The sequence below is a fragment of the Eulemur rufifrons genome, chromosome 7 (genome assembly GCF_041146395.1).
Source record: "Eulemur rufifrons isolate Redbay chromosome 7, OSU_ERuf_1, whole genome shotgun sequence".
NCBI lineage: Eukaryota > Metazoa > Chordata > Mammalia > Primates > Lemuridae > Eulemur > Eulemur rufifrons.
The window spans coordinates 237,951,534-237,960,366 of record NC_090989.1 but is presented as its reverse complement, the minus strand read 5'-3'; positions in this window follow the sequence as shown (position 1 = coordinate 237,960,366).

Here is an 8,833-nt window from a genome sequence, read left to right as displayed (position 1 = left end):
ATACATTTTCTGTTTTTTTTTCCATTGTGTGCTGTTTTTGTATATTTAAAAAATCGAATGAATTTCAGATGTTTTAGCATCTTTTATTTAGAAAGTATAATTCTTCTTCCATTTAATGGATTTTTGAAAAATTCTAAAAAAGCTTTTAAAAAGTTTAATAACTTGTTCATGGGGTTAAATGTGGGGAGCTCTGATGTCCATCGCCATAGATATAAGTACTCCCACCATGGCCCATTTTAGGTTTCCAGTGTGAAGTCAATTGGCTTGTAAAATTCCTGAAAATTTAATAGTCGGTGCTGGTATACGACTGGATTCTGAACCCTTTGGACGACTACTTTTGAATTCTGATATAAAAGCACTTTGGGAGATCCAAGCCCTGAAAAATGGTCCAGTCTCTGCCACCAGCTAATTTTTTGACTTTTCCTCAGTTTCCTTGATTGTATAGTAAAGCAGTCAGATCAATTTCCTAAAATTGTTTTGTACAGCATTATAATTCCACGTAGATGTCTGCATCTGCAGGTAGATGTCTCAGGCAGCTGAGGCCAAGGGGCCCAGGCTTTCTATTTCTTGTCCCTTATATACAGTGTTAATGTCTTTTTAAAAAAGGTCTCTACTGGTCAAAAGCAAATATATTTGAGAATCACTGTTACTGAAATAGCTGTCACAAAGCCCATCTCTGTAATTGTAGCAGAGGCTCTGATATAATCTCGGGTAATGGATTTACTCATTCTTTATATATATTACCAACAATATAGGGTTTAGCAAAGTGCAAAAGGGAACATTTCAGTGTCTTTTTCATCAGAGGTAGACATAATAGAAAACATTTTTGGTATTTGATATTTTATTTAAATGAGACTTTCATTTATGTGTGAATGAATTCTCCATATATGCCATGTTAATACAGAGTGACTTAAAGGCCATGGGTCACAAACTCAGATGGCTATAGTGACTAGCAAGTAAAGGAATTGAGGGAAGCAGCTGAGGTATAAAACAATGGAGAGTAGTGGAGGCTCTGCTCATATAAGTGTGCATGCTAAAGAGAGTAGCTTCTACTCCATCCCAGCTGATTTTTGTCACGAAGGAATATAGATACCTCTTGCCCTATCATTAGTTTCTTGACACCTCACCTTTGTCTCTCCCTCCCCACCCCTCAGCAGCTGAAAATCCACATTTTAATTTAAAATTTCTTGAGTTTTACATGTTGGCCATTAATTAAACACACATGCACACTCATATATCCTCACTTAGGGAGCCAAGCAAAACACATCTGAAGCCAAACTTGGCCTGTGGGCTTCTACTTTGAAATCTCATATATATATGCAGCAGCTAATATTTACTGAGTGCTTATGTGGTAGGCACTCTTCTAAACCTTCTGCACTGATAAAGATATTTAATCTTCACAACAATTCTAGGAACTAGTATATTATTTCCATTTTAGAGATAAAGAATTTTGGCTAAGTAACTTGCCGAGGTCATAGGATTAGTAAAAGCTTCCGCAGGTATTGAAACCCAAGTAATCTCAGTGTAGAACTTTGGCTCTTAACCACTGGTCAGAATTGACTCCTTGGGTGTATCTCTTCTATGTATTCTGTAATCACACAAAACATAAATAACTGGAATGTAAAGAATGGATAGAGATTATTATCTAATATTAGCTCATTAGTGTTCAGTGATACAGTTTTGTGTATATGTGGGCTTGATATGATGAAGCCCTGGAATACTATGTGCTTTCACACTTTATAAGATTTTTCTGATAAAGCTCACTGAGACCAGTGTAAAAGTTTCACAGGGAGTTTATATTTCTCTTTGCTCAAACTAGACATCCTGAGCTTTGGGGCCAACATTGTCTGTGTCCAAGGGCAAAAGTTCTCTTTCTTCTTGTTGCCATATTTAAACCCCACCCATGGAAATGCTCCAAGTCCTGAGTGATGATCACTTCCTCTGGGCAAGGGTATGAAGAATAAAAGTAAATCTAGCAGGAGGAGTAAATCCCAAAAGACAGAGATAAGTACTTGAGGTCAGAGACTGAATCTTTTATAGTTTGTCTACATACCAAACTCATTAATATGAATCATCATCTTAGCAGTAGTGGTCGTAGTAGCAAAAGTAATACAAGAAACTAGTCCTCTCATAAGTTTTTACATCGGTTTTCATTATTTCTAGGATTTGGGAGGTCTTTTTGAGAAAGTGATGTGAAATCAAGTCTCTCTCATGTTTCTCCTTTATTTCCCATTTCTTTTTCCTACCCACATAAAATATTTTTTTCAACCTTAAAAATTTTAGGTTATAGGAGTAAAACTACAGGACACTAGGAAGAAAAATGAAAACACCATGAAGAAAATCTCTATATTTATCAATTTAGGTATTCCCCCTGGGGAATTTTGGAACCCCCTTTGATACTATAAACCTCTTTATGGTTTATTCACTTGGTGTAGAATGGGTTAGAAAAAAAGAGCCAGTCCATCTGGCAATATTCTTTTCAATACTCTATACCCATCATGTGAATGGAACAAACCCAAAACTTTCATTTTCAGAACTGTATCTCTGCCCCTGGCTCCTGAAGAAAACCAGTGTGGTTCAGATGTGGGATGGGAAGAGTGGTTTGCGTTGGCATCAGCCTTGCGGGTGCTTTGGGGCTGGAGCACACACAGCTGTGGGTTACAGATGCTTGCTCGCCAGTATTAATGTGGCCAACATGTGAAACCATGGCACCCACAATACTACACAAAGGTCCACGCCTCTGATAGTTTGACAAATAACTCCTAGCTGAAGAAATTTCTTCTTGAAGGGCTGGAATACATTCTAGAACAGAAGGTCCTCTTTGAGAGGGCAAAGAAATGTCTGATGATGTTGGACAGAACATCAGGGACTGTCTCATAGGGTGTCTACAGGCTTGGGAGCTTAAATAAAAAATAGATAAAAACACTGCTTTAAATCTTAGATTCATAAATTTCAAATTTTATGCCATGCATGTAGCAGAAAGCTTGTACACTCAAGTCATTGTGTTGTTTCTTTGGAGATGTCAAGTGCAAATTATTAGTGGTGGTTGTCATCTGGCCTGACTCAGGGTGTTTTAGAAATGTTTCCACCAATTTTTATTTCCCTGAGCTGTCCCCAAGGATGGTAGGACCAGAGGAATATATACACGAGAAAAAGAAAATGAGCATGGGTTTGGTTGAGTGGTGCTTTCTTTGTAAGTTTAATAACCAGGACTCTTTTCAGGATGTAAGGATTTTTGTCTCTTCTCACTCATGAGGCCCGTGCTTCCTTCTACCAAACAGTACACTTGAGGAATTTCTGTCCCCCATCTAGTTAGTGAGAGTTTTCTCATTCAGGTACAATTGCCAGTGAAATAGTAGCTTATAAGTATCCAGAAGTTAGTTTATTGACTCTTATTGCACTTCTGAGCACCTAATAAATAATTTATTAGTCTGATGGATATGTGGCTACCTAACTATGGGGCATGAAATATGCACTGTTTTTCTAATACACTGTAGGGAGACCTGTTTATAAAGTATTTAGTATTGGTTTTATAATGCACTGTTGACAACAGGAGACCACGAAACTCAAAGATCAATCTTACTTTGGCCCACAGTATTAATGCTGCTTTATAAGGCTCTATGACAGGTCACTTAGAAAGTGGTCCTCACATAAAGGACTCTCTTTGAAAGGTGCATATAAAGAACTGTGTTTGGAAGGTGGGCTGTAGGTGCTGCCGGCACTTCCAGAGGCAGAATGTCTTTGTCTATGTCCCTGAGGTGACTCTTTGGTGATTGCTGATGTTGGCCAGGTGATGGAACCCACCATTTCCCTGTTCTCTAGAGGAATTCTGGACTGAAAGTGCTGAGTTCTGCTAATGCAGCCCCCACTAACTGGGCAGAGAATTGGTGTGACTTTGGACCACAATTCAGTTCTGGAGACAGGAATCAGGCAACAACGAGAGAATCTTGGCTCTCTTCAGCTTTGTCTCATGTTTGTTAATGAAGTTATATTCTTCCACATTTCCTACTATGTCATTCAAATCACATATGTGACATAGCATAAAGTATTTTGATTTTTGTTTGCTTTGGGGAATTTCCTTAGCCAGGAATAAATTCATAGACATTTAAAAAACTCTACATAATAAGCACTTAGAATTGGGGCACTCCTAAATAAAGATGAAATAATTTCATCCAAAGTAAATTCTCAGTGTTTTATTTTATTTATAAGAACTACATACTATGAGAATACCATATAATGGCAGTGATTTACAACATACTATTGCCTATTAGGGTGTATGTTTTGGAGCAAGGCATTTTTCTCCTTTTTATTAAGAACTCTCTTGCTGGTTCTAAGTATTTCACTTCCCAAATTGGGAACTCTGAACTACACTTTTTGAACCCAGTCAGTTTGCTTGTTATTTCTCATGCTTTTTTGGGAACCAAGGCTGTGTTCTTTCTGCTATTTGCTGTTTCTTTTATTCATTTCTCATTCATTCAGAGTTTCATTTTACCCTCTCCAGTTGGACCAAACTTTTTCTACTCTCTAGTGTTCCTTGATTACTTCCTATCTTGTCGCCCTTAGCAGGTAGCCTCATCTTTAACTTTTCTAAGATGATCATTTCTTTTGTGCAGCCATCATTTATTGAGCACTCTGTTAGGCCATGGATTACCAAAGATAAACTCTGTCCCTTTTAACAAGTGCACAGTTTAGTGGGGGAGATTGGTAGTAAATTGGCTTTCTAACATCAGCGCTCTTAATATATATCTTTCTTAACCGTAGAATTTTTCTCTATCTCTTACCTTGGGGGCACCCTTTTCATTTGTGCTCTTGATCACATTCTCTCCTAGGACCCTTTTATATCATTTCCCCTTTGGCTTAGATCTTCAATATCTTTTTCTCTGCTGGCTTCGTCCCCTTTGCCTACGATAGTCTCATTTTTCCTGTAGTGAAAAACAAACTGTCAACTTATGAACACAGCTTCTTCTAGGCCCTGCTAAGTTTTCAGACCACCTTTCTCTTACTTATTTTCTTTGCCAAATTTCTCCAAAGAATGTTTTATCTTTCTACCTCTTTGTCTTTGTAATTTGCTTACTTCGAGAAATGTGGATTCTACATACCTAGCAGTCTACCAAGACATCTCTCTTATGACACAAGGTATAATTATAAATTATTTCAGTCACAAATATATATGAACAATGGTATATTGAATACCTATTTACCCAAGCTTAACAACTAATAATGTATAAAAACATCTGAAGCCCTGGGTTATCACTTAAATTTATTTTCTTATTTTTTAGAGATGGGGTCTCGCTCTGTTGCCCAGGCTGAGGTATAGTGGCACAATCATAGCTCACTGCAGCCTCAAACTCCTGGGCTCAAGCGATCCTCCTGCCTTAGTCTCTTGCGTAGGTGGGACTATAGGTGCATGTCATCATCCCGCTGGTTTTTAAAAAATTTTTCTAAAGACTGAGTCTCACTATGTTGCCCAGGCTTGTCCTGAACTCCTGGCCTCAAGCAATCCTCCTGCCTTAGCCTCCCGAGTCACTGGGATTACAGGTGTGAGCCACCACACCTAGCTTCGACCATTTAAATTACGTTGTTTCATTGACCTGCTCCCCTCCCATCTTCAAACACTATTCTGATTTTGGTATTTATCATTCCCGTGTACTTTTTATTGTTGTTCTTACTGTATTACTACTACTTACTACTACATTTGGCTTTACTATACTCTAAATGTAGTATTGTTTTTGAAAACATTTGAAACTCTCAATGTTCCCACCTCCTGTAAACTCTTTCTTCCTTTGTCTTTCAGATCATTGGCCAATCACAATACTTCTGTTAATACTGCTTTTCCTGTCTTGTCCCTCAGTAACCATCGATACCTGTTGAGATGCTCTCCTTGGCCACCTTGTTTTACCTCTTGTGTCATGTCTGTGTAGGTGGCTCTCAGATTTGGACTCTTTACTCTTGTCTTTTCACACTTAAGTCCATCATGCTGTTGCCAAATAAATACTCTTAGAGTATAATAAGGATCATACCTTGCTGCTCTTGATAAGCTTTCCATAGTTTTTGCATTGCTGGATAACAGGATAAATAGCAGCTCTTTATAGTGGACTGTAGGGCCCTTACTATTATAATAATTCCATTGACCATTCCATCCTTTCATTCGTTGTTGCTCTACACACATCTCATGTTCTGGTCAAACTGGATTACTTCTCTAGTAATATTACAGGTTTTCAGGCCAGAGCAAAGGCTGCCTTTGCTTAGAAATTTTCTTTTACCATACTGGCAGGAAGGGATCTCTTTTTCTAAGTCATATGGAATGCTGCTGCTGCTTTTATCACGTTCTGTTTTTATTAAGGTTGTTTTTATTCATGGCTTATCTCCTGTACTAGATTGTAAACTTCTTGCGAGCAAGGAGTATGTTTTAACTGTGTTCCCCACAGCTTCTTGTACTTGGCAAGGTGAGGGCTGCAATCAATATTCCCTAACAGTGGTTAAAAATGCTGAATTTAAGATGATTTTCTATATAGTAAATGAAAGAAGATAGAGTGAGAATTTGAGCTAGTCAGTCCAAAAGTGTATCCACTATCAATTAGCATATTATTCAGTTGTTCCCACTTTGTTACTTCTCACCAGGGTTTGTTTATTTAACTGTTGGCTGCCATCACCCTTAGAGGATATTAACTCTTAAAAAAAAAGCATTTGGGTGGTCAGAGGAGTATGTTACATTTGCAATTTCTTTAAAACTCTGTTTTGATGTACTCATTGCTTTTAAGTAATATTGTCTGCAGGGTATATGTAATTTCCTCTTCCAGTCTTTCAGGAGGGACACTTTGTGCCCACTCCACCTCCACATAGCCTTAATTACAAATCAGAGGACAGGCTTAGTGAGCAAGACTGGCAAGCACATTTCAAGGTTCCAGGTTGCAGGATTGATACATGTCAAGTTGAGGTACGTTGTTGTTCTCCATTTAAGTCACTTAGAACACTCATATACTTTTACTGCCCAGTTAAGGTCTCTCCCACCTAATTCTTTCTCCTACCCTTTTACTGTCTTTCACAGTCACTCCCATTCTATGAAATGCAGATATTTACTTATTTCCTAACACTTCTTGCCTCTAAAGAAATTGCTACAAGCAGATTTAGTGGCAGTTATTTGAATGTTTTTTGTTTGTTTGTTTGTTTTTTTAAAGAGACGGGGTCTTCCTCTCTTTACCAGACTGGAATACAGTGGTGTAATCACACCTCAGTGCAGCCTCAAACTCCTGGGCTCAAGTGATCCTCCCAACTCAGCCTCCTGAGTAGCTAGGACTATAAGCACGCCACCACACCTAGCTAATTTTCTGCAGAGGTAGAGTCTGGCTATGTTACCCAGGCTGGTCTCAAACTCCTGGCCTCAAGCAATTCGCCTGCCTCAGTCTCCCAAAGTGCTAGGATTACAAAGTTGAGCCACTGCACCCTATTTGAGTGATTTTGAATATGATAAAGAATCTGCCTTATTTTGACTCTTCTCTCCCCCACCCCCTTAGTTTTCTTCTCCTTTATCTTTTTTCTTTCACATAGTTCTAGAGCTAGTTGTTTATTATCACTATTGTAGTAGTGGTACCATTAATATCAGTAGTAGTGAACTTCTAGAACTGAAGTTTAACATACATACAGAAAAGCGTAAAGAACGTAAGTTCACAGCCTGATGAATTTTTAAAAAGTGAACATAAGTAGGACTGTCAACTAGAGGGAGATACACAACATTTCCTGTACCTCAAAAACTTCCCTATGCCCTCTTCCCAGTCACTATTCTCTACCAAAGGTAATCATTATGCAGACCTCCTAAGACACCTGTCAAGTCTTCCTATTTTTAACTTGCTGTTGATAGGTTTCTGGCATCTTCTGGATTTATTAATTTTGAAAACAATCTCTAAATTCATCCACATTTGCTTTGTCTCAGCATTTTCTCATTTAAATATGTATGTATATAAAATACTATCTGGTTTTATGAAGACTTTTGAAACTTTAAGTATACTGTTATTTCACTTTTTAAATTTATTTTTTTAGGCTTGTGATTAGCATATAAGGCAGTATCATCTTTGGTGTTGTTTTTGTCTATCACTCTAAAGGCAGTGTTGAATTTTCAGATAATTTTGTAAGGTATTGAGCCCTTCCTTACACCATGATTTTCTTGGGTGCCCGTGAATCTCAATCTTCTTTTCTGACAGCAATTTAAACTATTATTATGACATCTTTACTGAAGCTACAAGCTTCTCATTCCATAGACTTTAAAAGCAAGTAAAGAAAGAAACTAATATTATCTTTATAATCCTTGCAAGTTTTCATGGTCATATGAAAGCAATTACCCATTGTATTCCCCCGGCCCCCACCACCACTCCAGCCTGGTTTTTTTATATTCATTTAAGGAAAGACATCACTGGTTCTTTTCTTCTAGAAGATTTTCTCAGAAAACATTGACTATAGGTTATGGTAGAAGTAAGCTACTGCCACTGTCTGCATCTGAGAGAATATCAATAAATTTACTTATCTGTTTTTAAACCAATACAAGGTAGGTAGAGTGATCCTTTTGTAGGCATACAAGCACCATATGTACTCACCATCAAACTGGTATTAACTGACTTAACGGACCAACACTTAAGTGCACATACAGTAATAACATGCATCGGGTGTCGGGCAGGTGGGAGGGGGAGGACGGGATGGGTATATTCGCACCTAATGCGTGCGGTATGCACCGTCTGGGGTATGGACACCCTTGAAGCTCTGACTCAGGTGGGGCAAAGGCAATATATGTAACCTAAACATTTGTATCCCCATAATATTGCTGAAATTATATAAAAAAAAA